The 21159-nt window shown below is 41.7% G+C and overlaps 1 protein-coding gene across 1 annotated transcript in view; it reads right to left on the bottom strand.

Moving 5' to 3' along the window:
- COMT (catechol-O-methyltransferase) overlaps positions 1–20922 on the bottom strand; it is a 216393-nt gene extending 195471 nt beyond the window's left edge. The window contains exon 1 of the mRNA XM_044068700.1: positions 20778–20922. The gene's annotated coding sequence lies outside the window, so the exon portion shown is untranslated. The remainder of the gene's footprint in view (positions 1–20777) is intronic.
- Between the last annotated feature and the right edge of the window lie 237 nt (positions 20923–21159).

The following is a 21159-nucleotide window of genomic DNA, read 5'->3' as shown; positions in this document are numbered from 1 at the left end:
GGTGGGTAAAGTTTTGAAATGGTTTATTGTGGTCTTTTTTTTATATCACAAAAACCTTGCATTTTAACAGGGGCGTCTAAACTTTTTATATCCACTGCATCTCCCGCTTTTCTAGTTGCCGACTAATTCCACTCAGCCCCTATCAGCATTTTGCAACTGTCCAACATCCACTGTGGTTAGAGTGTTGCTTTTTGCATAGCCGCTAATGAAGTTTCAGATTTGGAAAGCTACAAATGTATAGGCATTATTAGAATTTCTATACCAATTAGCCTGCGCCTAATAACATATTGACACAGTGCTACAAACTCTTGCAGTACTAGCAATTGCCTCTATAATCTGCATTAGTTTCTGCGCTCTTCACGTTAAAGCCTGCTTTGGTTTATGCACCTAACAACTGTACCATAGCAGTAAAGGTATCATTCTCCCACCAGGTTATAGTTATAACAGCTTATAGTTTCTGTTGGCATGCATTCTAGCTGTGGCTAGCCCCACTTCATTCAGCCTCGCTGCACTTGGGCTCTCTTCCCTCCCCTATCCTGCCACAATTCCCACCCACCCCTCTTTCATTAGGTTTATACTTAACCTAACCACACCCCTTCTACTTCCAGCCAATCCTCCACCTCCCTCAATCTCCTCCCCCACCCCTGCAACTCCACACCACACCTTTTCAACCATCCACTATGTCTCAACTCATCTCCTTGCTAACCAATACTTTGTACTTCACCTTCTATACCTCTTGCTTAGCTCCATTACCCTCCAGTCATGCAACATCAATCACCTACACTCACCTACTCTCCATCTATCCTCCACTAACAGTCACACCCATGCATATGCTGACATTAGCTCACAGCTCTACAAAATAACTGCCATTCTCCTCCTACCTTTCAAACGTTTGCCCACATACTGTACTTATACTTCAACTCTCAGACATGCAAAACTTACCAATACAATCAAACAACTCACTCTATACAACATAACATAAATTAAACTCCAGGCTGACATCCACCCCAACCCCAGGGCCACATACCCAGACCTGTCCTTGCCAAACCATTTCCCCTCCCAACCCTACACCAACCTCTAGCCAACATACTATCAACCACCCCGCCCCACTTCCTAAAACCAACACTGAACTAGTTTTTATAAACTTTAACCTCCATAGTATCATAAATATGTATAATAAATATTGCTGACTTCCATGCAACCCTTTGCACCTACCTACCAGACACAGCAGCAATAACAGAAACCTGGTTAAAGCCCCACATTAAAATCAAAGAAATTATTACAACATAATTAGACTAGACAGACCAAACAAAAGGGGCAGTGGTGTCGCCATTATGTACAAAGACACACTCAAACTTGAACTACTGGACTATGTCCCTCCTGACCTACCCAACTCCAAAATCCTATTATTCAGTTAATTACTGTACTGAGTTTTGCTTTGTACATTGTTTAATCAATATGTGTTGTGTTCAACTTGATTGTTCAATAGTGTCTATTTGGACATATGGAGCTTTTCTCTCCATGCCTCTGCTGAAAATGGGCCTCGTGCCCAGTCAGACATTACCCAATAAACAAATGAAATAAATAAATATCACATTAATAAAACCTGGTAGAGGAGCAGATTTGACTCCCAGAGGTTACCACACCTTTACCTGACATGAAGTGGGAGTGTGTTCCAAAGTACCTCTTTGCCCCTCTTCAAATGCAATCTAGATGGTTGAATGGGTGACTGTAAATTCACCCTGGGAGGTTCCACCTGTGTCCCTTTTGGACAGGGGCAATAGGTGCTGATTGTGGAAATAAGGGTAAGAACTTGACTATGCTTGTAAGGGCCCTAGGGCCATTAGTCTAGTAACTTCATATGATCCCATGATCCTTTGTAACCTTAATGTACTGTGACACGTTACACATGAACACTTCCATACAGCACAGTACAGCCCAGTAGCCACTCCTGCAATCACTAACCATCACCACAAATTTGTGACACACGTGACTGTGTGTGTGTGTGTACGCACACATAGGGCCACACTGAACATGTTTTGTAAACTTTATCTATTTGAAAGACATGTCCAGATTTTACTAAACATGCATCAAAATAAAAGCACTTATTCAAACTATAACCTGCTACAAACCCACATATCATTAAACTTAACTTTATCATAACAATATTGGAAAGTAAGCAGACAAAACGTTCAAATGTACTCAAAAATATGTAACTACAGTTTTAAAAAAAATGTAACTTCCATTAGTCATATGCTAGCCTGGAGACATTACTTGATCTTTGATGGACGGCTGCACCACTGTAGTGCACTGCTTGGAAACCAGCTGCATATGGCTCCATGATTCAGCAATAGGCAAGGTGAACATGCAAATTCAAGCAATAATAGCAGCAAAAAAAAAAGTAAAGGCCTAAAGTGTAAGAAAGCAGCAATGCTACCAGCTGAAAGAGCATCACTGTATCAGGGCAGGCAGAGCTTATGCAGCTGCAGGATACATTTCTGAGATCTGACCTAATCCTTTACTGAGGGACCTGCCACAGATCATTTCAGCTTGACAGGCAGCTTTTCCTGTAGTCTAGGCTACAGCATGTTTTTGCAGTTATCTGTAGTGGTAAATGGAGTGGAGTAAGTATGCATTCCATGTGCTTGCTAACTCGTTTGTCACCTTGCTTGGTTCAAGTCTTGATTCTCACTTGTCGATCTACCAGCATCTCTTACCAGTCCATTTTGACCCTGACAAGCTAGGACGTCTATCTATAATGGAGACCATGAAAGAATATAAATCAGAGCAGTCTAAGGTCAGTTTAGGAGCAGTAGAACAGGCAGTCTGGGACCCTAAAATCAAACAACTCTGTCAAATGCAGAGCAGCTGAGATGTATGTCTGTATATCATCAGATGAGGTATATAAATATTGTGACGTTGCCTAATTGGTTACAAAATATACAGTTCATATCACTTGTAATGATCAAGCATCCAGTGCTTATACAGCATACTTGTACGATATACTCAAAAATAAAATCTGCCCTATGATTGACTGCACTTTCTTCACCATACATCTCCAAAAAACATTTCTTAAAATTTACCAATTCATTATCCATGATTATGGAGTCTCATTAAGAGCCACTTTCTGAGATCCCCTATGTTTACAAAATGTACAGGAGACTAATACCTAACACAGTTTAAATAGGCACAAGCAATACTAAAAATTTCACAAGTTTTGTTGGAACTCTGACATTTACAGTGAGTACTGCTGTTGTTACCATTTTAATGGAGAATGTGCATTTGATATAAGTGGGCTGTGGCTTCTTTGATTAGGTTGGAGGGTTTTACTGTGAGGAAGGTGGAGATGCCAGCATTTTCTGTTGTTGGAACTACAGCTGTGTTTTGATTTTAGTACCTTATGCAGCACAATGTAGTAAATCTGCGAGAAGGGAAAATTTTTTGTTGGTGGCGGTCTTTGCTCTTTTCCCATGGTTGTACAACGGTGGATGAAAAATCTTCATTTATGAGATTTTTTTTCACTGACTGTTTTTTTCTTGTACTTAATTGTTTTAATGCATTTGTTTCAATGATAGCGGTTTTAATGGTCTATACTTTGTATGACACTGAATCCTATTATCTTAGCAAGTAAAGATATATCTGCCTGACACTAACAAATATTAACTAGTTAAATGTTAAAGACTGAGCAATTTAAGTGTTATTACAGTTAAAAAGTACAGTTTTGTACCTACCATAAATGTAGATGTTCGAAGATCCACATTGCTGCAGTCCTTACATATGGGTATTCCGCTGTCCTCGGTCGGCCCGAATACCAAAGTATTAGGCTGACGTCGGTCATGGGCGCTCAGATCTGACATCAGAGCATCAGGGTATAAAAGCGCATGACCGACGTCATATCCTCAGTCTTTTCTTGCCCCAGATGTCAGAAGGCCCTAAAAAGAAAGGCCACAGCCCAAAAACAGGATACCTCCCAAAAACATGCCCAACAACAACCATCACCCAAACCATATAACCATGCCAAACTACAGAGGGAAGGAGGGAGGAAATTGGACTGCAGCAATGTGGATCTTGAACATCTACATTTATGGTAGGTACAAAACTGTACTATGTTCTTCATCTCACATTGCTGCAGTCCTTACATATGGGTAGAATCCCAAAGCAGAGGTAAAGGGAGGATGGCAAAATCATAAAGCATTAGGGGCTGCTAAAATGCCCTGTAATATTGCAGTGGCAAATCCAGCCCTAGACTTAGAATAAAGAGGAAGGTGGTAATGCTTGGAAAAGTATGTACTGAACTCCAAGTGGCTGCTTCCAAAATATCTTTTGTAGCTACCCCCCTTAGAAAGGCAGTAGAAGTGGCAGTAGCTCTAGTGGAATGAGGTCTGATTCCAGCCGGAATCTCCTTGCCATGATGGGAATAACAGAAAGAAATACAAAACCCAATCCATTTAGAAATAGTTTGTTTTGAAACAGGTTTTCCCTGAGAACCCAAAGCAAAAGAAACAAACAACTGCTGAGACTGCCTGAACCCCTTGGTTCTGCTCAAATAATAACGTAACTGCCTGTGAATATCCAAAGTATGCAAAATCTTCTCCCCTTTATTTTGGGGGTTTGCATAAAAAGTAGGCAAATGAATAGTTTGGTTCAAGGCCACACTAGAAACCACTTTAGGCATAAAGGAAGGATTAGTACGCAAAGATACCCTATCCTTATGAAAAATCAGGAAAGATTCCACTTCCATAAGGGCCTGTAATTCAGAAACCCTTCTTGCAGAGGTAATGGCCAACAAAAAAGCAGTCTTCCATGATAAATACTTTAACTCGGCAGTAGCTGCAGGCTCAAAAGGTTGTAGAGCAAGCTTTTCCAACACAAAATTGAGATCCCAAGCAGGAGTAAGAGCTCTACGTGGGGGTCTTATTGTTCTTTGCCCCTCTAAGAAATTGCTTAAACAAAGGATGGGAAAATAAAGGAGGGTCACAGTCATAGTGAGCAGAAATGGCTGCAGCATGAACCTTTATCGAGGAGAAAGACAAACCCTTGTCCAATAACTCAGTAAGATATTGAAGAGAAACACTTAAATCAGGCTTGGAAACATCAAAGTCCTTCGCTTTGCTCCAAAGAAAAAATCTCCTCCATTTATCAGCGTAAACTTTCCTTGTACTAGGCCTTCTGGCCTCCAAAATAACATCCAAAACTTATTGTGGAAGCGGAGACCCTCCAGGGTCTAAAACAGAATATGCCAGGCTGTGAGATGCAGAGACTGAATCTTGACATTGAGGAAGTGACTGCCCTCCTGAGACAAAAGATGCGGAATCAAAGGCAGAGGCCATGGAGGCTCCCGTACCAAACTCCTCAGTAGTGGGTACCAGTGCTGTCGAGGCCAATCCGGCGCTATCAGAATCATGGATGGCTTGTCTATTCTGGCCTTCAGGAGTACCTTGGGAATGAGAGGCAGAGGTGGAAAGGCACAGACATGAAGATTGCTCCAACTGAATGATAGAGCATCCACCTTCCAAGCTGTGGGATGAAACATTTTTGTGCAAAACTTTGGCAACTGGTAATTTAGTGGAGAAGCGAACAGATCTATGTCTGGAGTCCCCCATAACACTGTCAACCTTTGAAACACATGAGGATCCAGTTTCCACTCGTGAGGATCCACAATTTGTCTGCTCAACACATCCGCTAAGGAGTTCTGTGCTCCTGGTAGAAACCTTGCCTGAAGATTGAGGTGTAAACTGAGAGCAGTCTCCCACAAAATCATCGCTTGCCTGCAAAGAGGGTACGAATGGGTTCCCCTTGCTTGTTGATGTACCACATGACAGTAGTGTTGTCTGTTTGAATCAACACCTGTCCTGGGTGAAGTAAATCCTTGAAAGCCATCAATGCAAATTGGACTGCTAACATCTCCTTCAAGTTGATATGCAAATGTTGAAGTCTGACAGGCCACGTGTCTTGCACCCATTTTCCATTGAGGTGTGCTCCCCAAGCCTTGTCCGAGGCATCTGTCGTTAGAATCTGACTCGCCTCTGGTCGGGTCACAGAGAGTCCCTTGTTTAGGTGACATTCCTGAGCCCACCACAAAAATTCTTTCTGAATGCAAGGTATTATCTGAATGACAGTGTCTAGATCTTGGCAGTGTTGTGTCCATATATTTTTGAGATACCATTGAAGCTTCCTCATATGCAGTTTGGCATTGGGAAGCACCAGAATACAAGATGCCATGAACCCCAAGGCTTGAAGGACTGTCCTTGCAGTCAGCCTGGACTGTAGAGACATTTGATGGAAATAAAGAGAAAGGCTTCTTTGTTTGTCCGGGGTCAAAAAGGCCATCTGGGAAGCTGAATTCAGTCTCACACCCAGAAAGCACCTGTCCTGAGAGGGTACTAGACTGGACTTTGTTTCGTTCACAGAATACCCTAGGCATCTTAACACTACCATCACATACTGTAGATGATGCAGAAGTTCGTCTTTGTGTTGTGCAATAATCAGGCAATCGTCCAAATAAGGATAAATCTGTATTCCTCTTAACCTGAAAAAGGCTATCACTGGAGCCAGAACCTTTGTGAACACTCTGGGCGCAGTAGATAAGCCAAAGGGCAATGCAGAGAACTGATAATGTAAATTTCCAGCCCGAAAACGCAGGTACCTCCTGCAACTGGGCCTGATAGGAACATGAAGATAAGCCTCTTTGAGATCCAGAGTTACCATCCAGTGATCTTTTCCCAACAGAGGTAAAAGCTGTTGTAACGTCAGCATTTTGAACTTTGGAATGTCCAGATAAGTGTTGAGGATGGATAAATCCAAAATTGGTCTCCACATGTTTCCTTTCTTTGGTACTAGAAACAGGCGAGAATAAAATCCTAGTCCCACTTCTGACAGAGGAACTGGCTGTATAGCTCCTATTTGAAGAAGTAAAGAAATCTGCTTGTGAGCCTCTATCCTTTGCCGAGGAGGAACGTCTGGCATGCCTTTGAAAGGAGGCAATGTATGGAAATAGAACTTGTAGCCTCGGTTTATAATGTCCAATACCCATTTGTCCTGGGTGACTAAAAGCCAGTTTTGCTTGAAGAGTGCTAACTTTCCTCCCAAAGGAGCTGCCAGGGAAGAAGAATCTGGCAGCTGAAAATGCAGGTCATTGGGCCTGTTTACGAAAGGACTGGCCCCTGCCCTCACCTGCAGATTGTGCAGGTGAACTCCAAGTTCTAGGCCTGAATGTACTTTGAGCTCTGCCCCTGCCATGCCTAGATCTACCCCTAGACTGAGAATCAGAAGAAGGGTAGGTCCACCCCTTAGTAGGCCAATTTCTACTAAACTTTGGAGGTTGCACCTGCAAAAATCTTTAACAGTCTGCATGGACTTAGCCTTGTCTTCCATTTTCTTCAAAACCGACTCCACAGGGGGACCAAACAAAACTTCAGACTGTAAAGGGGCATCCAGAATTCTAGTTTTAACATGCTCGGACAAATTCTGATCCTTAAGCCAGGCGTGCCTACGAAGAACTGAACCAGTAGCCGCCACCCTAGAAGAGGCCTGTACAGCATCAAAACCACACTGCAAAGAATGCTTACCCACCTGTTCAGAGACATGTACTAAATCCTGCAATTCTTTACACTCTATGCCCTCTGCCAAAGCATCCACTTTAGATTTTAGCTGAGAAAGGAGGAATTTCTGATATTTCAACATATGAAACTGGCAATTTAAAGCCCTCATTGCTAAAGTAGAAGAGGTATACACCTTCTTACCCCATCTATCCAAAGCTCTAGCTTCCTTATCTAGAGGAACCGGATTCTTTACAACAGAAGCTCTAACACCCTTAGGCCCCTGACTAATAGTTTCTGGGTCCGCCCTAGGACTCTTATACAGATATTTATGAGCCTCAGGCACCCTGTAATACCTGTCCGGTTTAACTGGCGCAGGAGGCAAAGAATCTGGATTAAGGGAAGCCTCCGAGAAAACATCTTGAACAACATCCAAAACAGGAGGTATAGCCAAGGGTCTATGCTGTGGTAAAACAAGAATTCCTAAGCCTCTTCCGTGAATCAGAGAAATCCTGTCCTTCCCACTTAAAATGCTCCCTCATGGAATGCAGAGTTTCTGAAAATGAAAAATCCTCTGGAGGAGAAGCAGAAGGAGTGGAATCCTCTGCATCAGAATCCGAATAAGGGGGAAAAACTTGAATATCTTCAGCAGAAGAGTCTGAGTCATCTGAGGCCTGATCCAAACTTTCCAACTCTGGCTCCACCCTGGGCCTCTTATCAGGAGGGGGCATAGAACCTCTAATTAAAGTAATCAAATCTTCTGCCATTTTAAGCATGTGCTTTTAGGCACAGACCCTGAAGTACCTGGAGGGACACCAGAGGAAGGCAAAACAGACCTGCCCTTAGAAGAAGCCTTAGAAATAGTAGCAGAAGGCCTAACCACCTTAGGCATAGAAGGGAGAACAGTAACCTGAGAGGCCCCTTCAGCTTGACCTGACTCCTGTGAGGCCACATCCTGCAAAATCAAAGTTTCCCCCTGAGACTCAACAGAAACTTCAGCCGGATCCACCTGCTCCACTGTAGTTTCTGCAGGACCGGCGTCCGAAACGGACGAATCAACCTGTCTAGGTTTCAAGGATTTGTCTTTGCGCTTCTTCGTGGAAGCGGGCGGAGGATCCGACGGCATATTATAATTACACCGCTTACCAAAGACTAACCTAGCACAATCTAACCTTCTTTTTATAGTGCGCTTATTAAACCTAGCACAAAACCGACACTCGACTACGTCGTGGTCCGGTCCCAAACAAGGAATGCAAAGAGAGTGATAATCCCTATGCGGTATCCGTTTCCCACAAGAAATACAATTATTCACTTTTTCTGACATCCGGAATTAACTGAGGCAAGAAAAAACAAAAATATTCCCCAACGGGGTACTTAGCCCAACTTGGTTTCGGTCTGAAACTCAGAATACGAAAATTTCAGAACGCCGAACGGCACTTGCAACGCTGCTTCTGCATCGGACCATGCGGCAAAAAAGACTGAGGATATGACGTCGGTCATGCGCTTTTATACCCTGACGCTCTGATGTCAGATCTGAGCGCCCATGACCGACGTCAGCCTAATACTTTGGTATTCGGGCCGACCGAGGACAGCGGACTACCAATATTTAAGGACTGCAGCAATGTGAGATGAAGAACATCTACTCATGCAAACAAATCACTGTCCTTGTTGGGCATGCAACTTTAGAATATAATCTTATCTTTGCATGCAAAATTCAGATTCTTACAGGTGGATAAAGTCAATGTACATAGACACAGACACACACACACATTCTAAAGCATCTATACATCTCAGTCTGGAACTTACTCCCACCCCTGCTCAAACATCACACTTCTCTTTCCCTTCAAGTTCCAGCTAAATCACTGCTTAGTAGACTATCTCTCTCATTGCCAAGGAAGCTCTCTTCTTTTACACTATGCTACCATGTTTGTTAACTTTGTTAAATACTGGAAGTGTGTGTGTGTAAAGATGCATACATATGATGCACACACAGACGCATAACGCACATGTGTATTTTATATGCTGATATATGTGTTTGTGTGTGTAACTATATTATTTTCAATAACCTTTTTATTCTGTTGGTCAAAAATCTTCAGCATTACATACATTATGAAACATGCAAGTTAACATATTGATGTGAGAAGGCAAACTGTCAGTTATTTTTTGATTTTCTTACATAAATACTACTGTCCCTCATATAATTGTAATACACCCCTTCTGTACATTACTTTTGCAATGTATTGGCATAGGCTTAGGTAATTGCTGAAAGGGAACCTTAACCTGGTGAACCTAATGAGTTAGTGAATAAATACATACATAGTGTGAACTCTCACATAAATGTATCCATATTTAAGTTTATTGTTTTTCCCTGTATATAATGTTGAATATTTTTCTCAGCAGTTTTTAAATGCCATCTTTCCTACATGTATTTGAAGTTTTAACTCCTAGACTTCCACTGTAAATAGGTTACACCATGTTAGAATTTTTCACTAAAAGAGATAATGTATTGTGGTGCTTTCATCTCCAACCAGCCTAGAAAATGCCAGGGGATAACCCAGGGTCCAGGGGAAAGCCTTCTAAATTTTGTTTTTTTGCATTACTGGGACAGTGACCATAAGGGTTTATGGCTTTCCCTTTTACAGGGACAGTGACCATAAGGGTTTATGGCTTTCCCTTTCACATGTACATCAATATCACTCCAAATCTAATTCTACTGTACTCCTGGTATGTGCCATCTCTAAAACTGAACTGCTGCATTGCTGAAATCGTAAGATGGCTTTCAATAACTGACCTGAGTGTAAGCCCAGTAAAAACACAGGTTTTAACAAAATCACTACTTCTCCTGACCAGGGTTAGTAGCCCCCCCCCCCCCCCCCCGTGGTTAACTTATCAACCCCATTTTTCCTATTTTGCACATTGGGTTAGTGTTGACCATCACCTACAGCTAATGTTCACACTGCTGGGCAGCTAATTCTGCAACAACCATTGTTCTAGTACAAACACACAAAATTTAGAATGTCCAATCCACCAACTGGATGGCTTTAGAATTTGGGAGGAAACTGGAGCACCTGGAGAGGACATGGAATCACTAGGCAGCAGGCACCCCAAACACTATCCTGGATAAGGCAGAGGAGACAGTGATGTACCACGTGAAGAAAGTAAGGGTGAGGAGAGTAAGTTTTCACTTCAGGCCACTAAATAATAAAATCTGTCCCCTTACAAGTCAAAATCCTTACTCCTCTATGACATATGGCATGAAACATTGGTGACAATTCTCCTAGAATATTGTGACATATACTTTGAGATGAGTGGAGAACAACTGTTAGCTGTAACATGTACAGAAATCAATAGCCTACTCTTTTGTGAGCGGAATTCTCACAGACATCACCTGCGTTTCTGAGTCTATACTGACTTCTCATTTTATGCAGGATTCAGTTTGAAAATCTATGTCTTTTTCTACAGAGCACTACATTCCTTAAATAGCTCAGCTGGTACAGTGCAGGACTGTGGTAATTTCCAAAGTCACCCTTAGGTTGCCGATTCATTTTTGGTTTGAAGGAGTATGTCTTGGTTGGGGTTGGTATAATGGTTAAGGTTTTTGACTCACAGACACAACGTTCAGTGTTTAATTCTCACCTTTGGGAGGGAATTGGCTAGGCTTAGAATGTCCCATTAAGGCAGCTAGCCTGGTAATTAACTATGAACCTATATGGATTAGGCCCAGAGCACATGAACCCCTATGTAAGCCCCAAAAGCTGGAGATATTTACGTGATTTCTGTCCTGTGGAACGGTACAACTGCCACCTTTACAATTTCATCTCAGTTATCCTCTGAATATTAGAACTATATCCAATACAAACACCTTCAAAAAACCTTTAAAGGAAACACTATTAAACCCCTGGATCTGCTCTTGCCAAAGCACAACCTAACTCTCTCCCTACTCTTTACCTCACTATTCTAACAGCCTTTCTATTTTGCTCTCTCAACTCTCCCTTACTTTCTACCGTTTAATCTACTTCACTTTTTCCTGAGCCTACTAACTGTCCCATTCTTCATCCCGAGTTCTATATGCAACTAAATCCCAATGATGGTTTGTTGTTTTAATTTGCCTCATTGCTTGCTGACTCTTATATTTGTTGTCTGCAATCCTGACATTTCCAGGGATTCTTATGATTCACATAACTGCCTGCAGATTCTTAAATTTGTGGTCTGTAATCCTGACATTTCCTTATCGTACTATGTGACCACCTTATAAGAATTGCTTTGTAATAACAGCATTTGTTATATCTATGTTAGTCTGCATTAAGTGTTCAGTTTTTTTCTCCTCGGGCATCTACTCAGTCAGACATACCCGGTTAACAAAGTCAAATAAATAAAATTAATTTTATGATTTAAAAGACTTAATTTTTCCAGCAAGTTTTAAGTCTACATTTAGAATCAAGAATATGGTTCTGGAGCCCACAGTTAAAGCATTTTGCATATGCTGTTTTTATATTTAATTGTACTGAAGTGTGTTATGTTTTACACAGTTATACACTAATGTTTTTTATTTGAACTTCACTTTTTAAATGAAAGATGTCAGCATGGAAACAAAGCCACAATATCAAAATGGCCAACAAAACAGTGCAATAATACATAAAAAAAAAACATAAACAAAATTAATTTTAAAAGATAATGTTTGTGATAACAGGAGGTACTGCTAGCTATGGCAGGAGAAGTAGGGCAGTGGATGTACAACAAATGCCAGAAAATCTAGCTGGAATTTTGTAAGGAATTATGTGTCATTTGTATATCAAACTGATTCGCACAGATGCTTGTGTTTAAAATGTATTTGTAAAGTCGTGTTAAAAATGTACCAACAGTCGGCCCTGACTGTACTCTAACTGAATTAAATGTGCATGTTTTAACTGAAGGTGATGGAAGAGAAGATGATAATCTCAGTCCCAGTTAACTTTGAAAAATAGTTGAAATTAAATTGGCCATAGAGATTGTATCTTACAGTTCTGTATTAGGAAGCCTTCTTTACTGTCTCTAGCAGGGGCTTATCACCACTCTGGAAGAGTAGACATTTGAAATTGTTTTATGACTTCCAGGAACTGCATCATATCCAAGCAAAGCTATGCGTGTCTGGTAACACATAGGTGCTAAAATCCTGGCAGCTTATAGTCTGGTGATAATGTAGGAAACAGAGTCAGATGACCAGATGTGATGTCATTTTGTAAGCTATCCCAGAAATATTTAAATATTATATTGAGAAGTCTCTCAGTCATACTGAGCACTCGGTTTTAGAATCCCGACATAGAAGGATCCCTCACCTACTTCATCTTGCCTTGCTCTAGTACAGTGATGGTAAACATTTTGGGTTTGGCATGTCTAAAGCTCCTGGTACAAAATAATTCAGTGCACTTCACATGAGCAATGAATGCAAAAGAAGTGTCTTTGGTAACTCGGGTGTTAGTGATTGCTGACATGTCACCCAAAACATTGTGGCATATGTCATCTTTGACAAGCGTGTCACAGATTCGCCATCACTGCTCCAAATGAACCAGGGAATAGTAACTCTTTAGATTAGTCAGGAAAATATAGTGAGCTTAGTTAAGTATTGTTTTTCTGTATCTATGTGACTCTATTCATCTGTGTTATTTTAATATTTCCTGTGGTTGAAAGTCTGTTTACTGTAAACAGATATTTCATATTTTAATGTGCTTTTCCTATTTATTATTAAATATAAACTTTTCATTGTGGCTGGTCCTTTTTAGAAAATATTTAAGTTTTGAGAATATCTGCATATATTTATTTGATAATAACTCTGGCCACTCCTGAAAACCTGGCTGTTTGGTCAACATTACCATTTGTATTAGTATTAATTTCACTCAATATAACTGGATACCTTTTTAACAGCCTTATAGTAACCAACTGGTGTAGTAAATCTACCTTATAATCTGGCCAAAGTTGGTACAGCAGATAATCCGTGCCAGTCTTTCCCAGGTGTTTGTGTAAAAATTAAATCTCAGAGGGTGTGTGTGTGTCAGCTACTTGGGGCAGGGACATAAAGCACTGGTTTCAGAGAGAGTGGTGGAGGACTTGGCTTGTACACTCATCTGAGGACTTAACTCTGCTGATATGCAGTGGGGAGCCTTAATGGGGACCTGGGGAGAGACAGAGAAAGAGAGAAACCTAGACACTGGGCTGTGTGTGCTCCCAGTGTGTTCTTAAGGGAAACTGTGCTTGATGCAAAGGAGTCTGCATCTGGAAATACTGAGTGTCATCATCATCTTTTTTCAGCTGTTCCCATTAGGGGTCACCACAGCGAATCATCTGTTTACATTACTTTCTGTCCTCTGCATCTTGCTCTATCACACCAACCACCTGCATGTCCTCTCTCACCACATCCATAAACCTTATCTTAGGCCTTCCTCTTGTCCTGTTACCTGGTAGCTTCATCCTTAGCATCTTTTTCCCAATATACTCAGCATCCCTCCTCAGCACATGTCCAAACCAACGTAATTTTGCCTCTCTGGCTTTGTCTCCAAACCTTCCAACCTGGACTGACCCTCTAATATACTTATTCCTAATCCTGTCCACCCTTGTCACACCCAGTGCAAATCTTAACATCCTTAACTCTGCCACATCCAGCTCTAAATCCTACCTTTTTGTCAATGCCACCGTCTCCAACCCATATAACATAGCTGGTCTCACTACGCTCTTGTGGACCTTCCCTTTCACTCGTACTGGTACTAGTCTGTCACAAATCACTCCTGACACTCTTCTCCACCCAATCCATCCTGCCTGTACTCTCTTCTTCACCTCTCTTCCCCACTCACCATTACTCTGAACTACTGATCCCAAGTATTTAAACTCATCCACCTTTGCCACCTCTACTCCTTGCATCCTCACCATTCCTCTATCCTCCCTCTCATTCACACACATATATTCTGTCTTAGTCCTGCTGACCTTCATTCCTTTTCTCTCTAGAGCATATCTCCATCTCTCCAGGGTCTCCTCCACCTGTTCCCTACTGTCAATTACAGATCACAATGGCATCTGCAATCATCATAGGCCACGGGGACTCCTGTCTGATCTTGTCTATCAACCTGTCAATACTGAGTGTATCCATTTGTATTCCAAGTGAACATCTGTCTCCAGTGTCAATGGTGAGGATTCAGGCTCCTTGATTACTGGACCAAGTGGGGACGTCACATATTGGTGGCAGTGGTGGGATATTAAACTTCTTTAGCCTGCAGGCAGTTGTCTCTAAAGGTGGATGCACTCTGAAGCAGCCAAAAGTTAAACATTCAGAGTTTCATTTCACAACAGTTCTATTTATTTATTTTTTGTTAGTTTAGTTTAGTCAGGGAAAGCAGGCAAAAATGTCAGCAGAGAATTATAGCAAGCTGACAAAGAACCAGTTGGCCAAGGTGTGTGAAGCCAAAGGACTGGTGCATGCCAGACTCACTAAAGAGGAAATTATTTTACCCTTAGGAGCAGCTCAGACCAGTGAACAGAAAGATAACCAATCTGTTGATGAGAATTTGCAGCCCTCAGAAACAGGACAGTTCACTTTTCCTCAGAGGACTTAAATATCCATCTGGAGTTACAGAGACTTGAACTGGAGGCCAAATGCTTGGAGTTAGAATCAGCTGAGAGACTGCAGCATTTGGAGGCTGAAGAAAAAGGAGAAACAGGTATAATTAACATACTGCGGCATTTGGAGGATGAAGAAAATGAGAAGCAGTGTGAATATGACAGGAAGATGCTGACTCTTCACCAGTGTCATGGAGGTAATGGGGAAAGGAGTAACCAAACCCCAGAAGCAATAAAGGTCAGTACATTTCTTCCACAATTTAGAGAGGGTGATAATTTTGATAGTTTTATTCAATATATTTGAAAGGGTATGTAAACAGTATACTGTTGACCACAGGCTCTGGGTACGGTTCCTGACCCCCTTACTGTATGATAAAGTTGTAACTGCTGTTTCTAAATTGTCTGATATTTATTAAAAGTAAAATGTTGTTACTTGAATGTTTTAAGTTAACACTTGAAGCTTACAGAAAAAGTTTCATGAGCATAGACAAAAAGCAGATGAAAGTGTGTATGTGTGAATACATTGCTCACTTGAGCACTTATTTTCATAGGTGGGTGAGCGGGAGTCAGGTCACCACTTTTGAAGGGTTGGCAGAACTTTTGGTGAGGGAAGAAGCCCTTATCACTTTGCCTGAGGACAGGAGAATCTGCTTGGCAGACCAAAAATGTAACTATGCAGATGAGTTGGGGAAAAAAGGGGATCTCTACTTAACAAGCAGGGCATCACAGCATAAGAATGGGATACCCAGTGCTGCACAAGGATTTAAGGGAACCCATGGTGGGCAGCCTAAACCACCCCAACAGAGTCCACCAGTAACAGGGGAAGCCACTAGTTCAGGTTCATGGCTAGGATCAAGGGTTAAATACTTTAAATGTAACCAGTGGGGTCATGTATCATACAGATGTCCATGAAGGCAAGATGGGGAACAACAGGAGGGGACGAGCAAGTGGGAATAACAGTATACCAGTGTTAAGTTGTCTGGAGACAACAAGGGTACCATACTATCATAACAGGTTATATCCCATCTTAGTGGATGGAAAACAAGCCACTGCTAAGAGGATGGAACTCGCAGTGAAAGTCTACCATGCTTGGCATATGAAAATGTTAGGAAGCAGGCTGCTCTTAGGGCCCAATGTGTGTGCCTTCCTGACATTCCTCATTGTCTACCCAGCTGAAAATGTGATGTTAGCATGCTGGGATAGGACTATAGGGCTAAGGACTGTTGACTTGAGAGGCTACACATGATGGCTCCTGGCGCCATGTCCCATGTTTCCCCATCAGATCCTTCATTACTCCAATTATTATTAATGTGCAGCATAAGACTGTTTCCCAGAGAAGTGTGGGGGCCCAGCTGATACTAGGGCAATTTTTTACTTATTTATTTTAACATTTGTTTACTAGGAAAGTCCAACTTTGACAAGAGCCTATTTTCAGTGGAGGCCCAGGGAGAAATGTTCCAGATGCTGGTCTTTAGAATGTGGGTGGAAACCGGAGCACCTGGAGGAAACCTACGCAAATGCAAGAAGGACATACAGACTTTACGTAGAAGGCACTTCAGCCGAGAATTGAACTGGAGAACCTCTTTCTGTGAGGTAACAATGCTAACCACTGCACCACTGCATTGTGGGCAGTGTGCTACAAGCAGCATAGGAATCTAGGCATGAACAGGCGGGGGGTATAAAATACACTGCATCACATTTTAAGTCACGGCACAGAATCTGATTAGCATCATACCCAATTCAGATAAACACCATAGGTGGCTTGTCCAGGTTTTCACTGCCTGTGTTCATATTCTGCCACAAAGGTTTATAGGTTCATAGGCAGGTACTAGGCTATTGGCCCTAGGGCCTATACAAGCCTAGCCAAAAAGGTACCCTGGCTTTCGCCACCCAAGAAAATTATTCTCCTGTGCCCCTGTCAAGCAGAACCACAGAAGTGATCCCTGGGGTGAATTTCCTATTACCCATCCAATCATCAAGATTTTTCTTGAAGAGTGCTAATGAGGAGCTCTGTTTGATATAGATAGGTAGTCTGTTCCAGAGTATGGGAAGTCTCTGGGATAGGAATCTATCCCTCCAGCTTGTTCTGTTTATTGTGGTGACAAGGTTTAGGTCCCTAGAGCATGTAGCTCGGAGGGATTGGGATTTCTTTAAGTGGAGCATGTCCAACAGCTCTGGGTTTGACATAGCTTTGTATGTTAGGCAGAGATTGCCCCTGAGTAGGCGATATGCGACAGAGTAAACCTGGAGTTTTTTGAGACGGTCTGCATAAGGCATCTGTTTGAGGCCAGTAATCCTCTTTGTGAGGTATTTTTGCGGCCTTTCCAGTTGTTGTAGATGTTGTGAGATACATACCGAAAGGGGCGTTGTACTCTATAATGGGTCTAATGAGTGATGAGTAGAGGGGAACAATGACCTCTTTTTTTCTGGATGAGAAACCTTTTGTGATGAGGTGTGCCATGTAGAAGGATTTCCTGACCACTGTGGCGATGATTATCAAAGGAGAGACTACTGTCCACCTGTGTCCCAAGGTCTCTTATCACACTTTCGGTGTTAAGTAGGACTACCGCCTATGTGGTAATTCATGTGTACAGAGTTTTTACCAAAGGAGATGACAATGCACTTTTTGGCATTGAGCTTGAGACCATGTATTTGACACCAGGCATCTGTCTCAGTGAGGCCCTTTTGTAGGATGTCCACATCGTTAGGAGTTTTGATTATGGCTCCTAGTTTGCAGTCATCTGCGAATTTAGTTAGCCAAAGACCTTCTGTGTTAGCCTGTACTTCAGAGAAGTAGATACCAAACAGGAGAGGACCCAGGACTGAACCCTGTGGTACTCCACTTGTCTGAAGTTTGATTTGGGGTCTGCAACTTTCACAGTGTGGGTTCTGTCAGTAAGCCAGTTGGCAACCCATCTTGTGACATAGGGATTTATACCTAGTTTAGTGAGTTTATCTATAATTCCAGAGTGGGGGGTGGTGTCGAACACCTTGGGGAGATCTAGATAGGCTGTGTGAACCACCTTACCCTCATCTATGGCTTTGGTGACTACTTCAAAGAAGTCTATCAGGTTTAGGAAACATGATCTGCCTTTTACAAACCCAAACTGTGTGGGGTCCAGAGTTTGGAGATCTCAAATGTCTTTGTTTATGAGTTCCATGATGATATGTTCCATGGCCTTGCAGACCAGGCTCATCAGGCTAATGGGGCGGTAGTTCCCAGGGTCTGTTGTGCCCCCCCCCCTTTTGTGGAGTTCATTCTGTAGTTCATGTAGAAGGCAGCCTGGGATGTTGTCAGGTCCCATGGATGTTGTGTTCTTGGCTTTGGAGAGTGAGGTTTTTACCTGTGCAGCCATGATTACAGGAACTTTACATTCTTCCAGTATAAAGATGGGCCCTTTAGGGGGTGAGAGGGGGTAAAGTTAGCACTGAACCTATCTGCCAGGATGTTGGCAATATCAGTTGGCTCTGTATATTTAGTGTCATTGTGCTGTAACTCAGGGCAGATCTGAATGTTGCCATTGAGATTCTTGACATAGCTATAGAATGCTTTGTGGTTGTCTTTAGAATCCGTGCCAATTTTGTTTTCATAACTAGCTTTGGAGGATTTTATGAGGGATCTCAGCTTCTTACTGAGGCTGACCAGGGAGTTCCTCCAATCGTGGGATTTTACTCTTTTTTGCAACAGTTTCTTTTTTCTGTTGTAGAGTTTGTTTATGGCAGACGACCACCAGATTGGCTTCTTTTTTTTGGAGGATAGCATCTTGGTTCTGTTAGGGATAGCACAATCCATGCACTCGTGTAAGTGCATATAAAGTGCATTTGTGTAGGATTCAGCAGTCATACCTCTATTGTCCATCTGCATGGGTGTCGTGAAGTTTGCCACTTCTGTCTTAAGAAGCGTGAAGTTGGCTTTGGAGAAATTTTTTACAGTTGTTTTCCTAATGGGGGGTGGGAGCAGGACGTTCCATTATTTGTTTTGATTTGCATATACATCCCATGATTCAGGCTGGCCTTATGGTACAGAGGAATCATTCTCATCCACAGTACACATGACCTGGTTCAGTTAGCACGCCAGGCACAGGAAGGTCATTAGAGGGAGAGGAGAGCACTGAGCAGTAAGGTACGCATTTCACTGGCCTGGAAAGCTTTCAAGAATGACAAACAAGGAGTAAACTTCAGCAAATGCTCACAACAGGATCTGAACATATCAGCCACACTGGCATCATTGCACAGTAGAAGTAGAGGAAGTAAAATCCTTCCCAGTTTAGCAGGGTGGCACCATACTGAAACACCCTTACCTCTTTCCTTCTCCTAATTCCAAAGAAAATGTTGTTTTCTTGATAAAGGCCCTTGCCCAAGAGGAAAGTGGTTTGATAGTTAGGAATGCAGGTAAACAGTATGAATATGGTCAATATGATACCGTTGATAGTCTGCAACTGGAATGTGAATATGGGTATGCACCTGCATGCCAGTGTAAATAAGTAAATAAAATAATGCTCACATCCCATGGTTCAGAGTATTTTTGAAGCAGAATTTGGAAAATACTGTATTCTGACTGCTTAGGTTCCACTTTAGCTGTGTATTTTCTGAGTAGCCACTCAGAAAATGACCCTGCAGAAGTGACTTTATGCTGGCAACCAAGAAGCACAACACATTATGGAAACTTACCTCTCATTCCTAGGAAGCATACCGATAGTAAAAGGAGATCTGGAAAGCATGCAATAAGCAATTAATAGTAACAACAAACAATTAGCAGTTTAACCCCTTTGCAACCTCTCAGAAAAGACAAACAAAAGTTACTGAGGTACAGCAGTTACCTCTAGTCACTTTTACACTATGCAGATCATGTGTCACAATCACTGGAAAGGTATGTGCATATCAGCTGTCCTGTGAAAGCCCATCTCACTCATTCTGTGGCCCTTTTTTGCAGCCACCAACCCACTGCATTCTATAGGATTTTCCACAGTCTCCTACATTCTCTTCACCGTTTCACTGTAGTAAAAGGTGAAGAATGCAGTGAAGCACACATGTTGAGTAATGTGAAAAAATATGTACTTTCAGAAATGCAACAGTTGACTTCATACATAGTTTTGGAGCAACAAAGAGCTGTTTTTGCTGCTGGGCTAAAAACAAGAAAAGGAATTTCTATGTACTGGATGAAAAATTATGCAATACATGGGAAAGGAATACTGGATCAATACAATACTCATTGCCAATAACCAGTTTACTGTGGAGTACGGCACTCTGGATTTAATATTAAAGTATGGATAAAGAACAAAATATTTTATTATTTTCATTTTTTTTTAACATACATAATGACCGATACATGTCTGGTAAATTATCTTCCTAGGACTTTATTAAATGATATCGTTGACAGCAACAAAACAGAAACCTCAGAATACTGACATGACCCTTCTTCCCGCACTTTTCAGGAAGCTCTGCTGTAGGCTGTAAATGGAATGCAGACAGTTGCATTTAACAATTTAGCCTGTTTTCTGAGTAAACAGGCATGCTGATACATGCAAAGGATCCTATGTGTGAATGAAAATCATATTTTGTACAGTTCTACAACAGAAATTATAGTTAAAAGTTTTAGTCAACATAATATCAACCTCTATTAATTACTTTACAAATGTAGCTGTATATGCTTACCGCCAGTACCATTAGAGTGCATTCACAGGAACCAAATAAAAGCTGAACAGAGAAGCTGAAACCTTTATGCAAACAGTGTGCCACAACGGAAATAACAGAAAACTGTTCTTCGCTACAGTACCCAGTAAATGCATGCACTTCCACCCTCACCCACCCTCTCCTTCATGCTACATCTGAATACTGGTGTTATGGCATAGTGCCTGCATGTCACCATGACACTGCAAAAATATGAACTTTCACTGTAACTCTTTTCCTCTTGCTTCATAAACTAGCTGCAAAAAATGAAACAAGATATTTCTCAATGTATTCTTGTCACCCAGAAAATATTTTTAAGAAATCATATTACTACACTGCACAGCTCTACAACTGTCTAAATGTAAAT

This window comes from Protopterus annectens, chromosome 4.part0 (assembly GCF_019279795.1).
Source record: "Protopterus annectens isolate FY-2018-M chromosome 4.part0, PAN1.0, whole genome shotgun sequence".
NCBI classification, from domain to species: Eukaryota; Metazoa; Chordata; order Ceratodontiformes; family Protopteridae; genus Protopterus; species Protopterus annectens.
Note: the sequence above shows the minus strand (reverse complement) of the source record. Positions and strands in the feature narration are given on the sequence as shown.